The sequence below is a fragment of the Antennarius striatus genome, chromosome 13, assembly GCF_040054535.1.
Source record: "Antennarius striatus isolate MH-2024 chromosome 13, ASM4005453v1, whole genome shotgun sequence".
NCBI classification, from domain to species: domain Eukaryota; kingdom Metazoa; phylum Chordata; class Actinopteri; order Lophiiformes; family Antennariidae; genus Antennarius; species Antennarius striatus.
Window position 1 is genome coordinate 14,365,521 of NC_090788.1, and position 1,195 is coordinate 14,366,715.

Sequence of the window (1,195 nt, forward strand, 5' to 3'; positions counted from 1 at the left end):
ATTATGTAATATTTGTCACAACACTTTTGTTTTAAAATACAGCAAAAGTGGAAATCTTTCCGAAAAATACTCAAGCAGATCAGTGGATATTCTTGTTCGCTTTCAAGTTCCAGCTCCGGATACACTTCTTGAGGTTTTCCATAAGTACAGGCACTGGTTTAAAGATACCCGTAGAAGTCATGTTTGCTTGTAACTCTGTACAGTTTTGCTGAAAGACAACAAATTTATCTGTATTATGCTACATGTAAAGATACAGTATTTGTCTGGGATGCTAAGACTTTATAAAACTGATTGAAACTTCTAATTTGACAAATGGGATATCAGAAGGATACTTACAATTTCAGTATCAATAAATTTCTGCAATGTCCTCACAAGTTTGTCTTCCTTTCCGTCACTGAGGCTGACCTGCAGGATGTCTCTCACTTTGCAGAAGAAAGCATCCTGAACAGAGCAAAAATGACAAATATATGAAGAAAAACAAAAAACTAGACACAGAAATATATGTAAAAGATAAAAGCTACATAAATTTATGTCAAAATGCTTATTTAATCCAAATCCATAAATAACAAGCAAACATGATGAACACACACTCACCTCGCATTTGTGCTTCCCTTCAGCCAGATGTGACACATCCTCCACATGCTTTTGGAAAAAAATTGAAAACAAACATTTGGTTTTTTCCCTGACATCAAAATGAGACATTTAACCAATTGAGTGTTGCAAGAAGGTAAACATTTGTCCCGATCAGAAGAGCTTTTACCTGTGAGAGAGATTGGTTGAATTTGGAAGCCAGATCAAACAAGCTTTTTAGGATTACATCAGGCTTGGGATGAACAGGGTTTGCAGTGACCAGACAGCCCAGCAACAACGCAGCAGATACCAACATGAGCATCTTCATCTCCATGACCTCTACAAGTTAGTATCAACAAGGTCTTGAACTGTTTGCTTACTCAGCCGTTATCTGGTGGCTTAGGATGAAGTCTTCACTGAGAACACAAAATATATATATACCTGCTCGGCCCACAGCCTCGCCACATTTCCCTTTGCGTCACCAAAATGGATGTAGATCTGATTGCTGTGGTTGATGAGCAACTTCACAAAAAATGAATGTTACTCTATCAAATCTACTGCCTTACAGATTTCCATAATTTTTTCACACAAGTTAAAAAAAAGACACATGAAAGTCCAAGCCTTT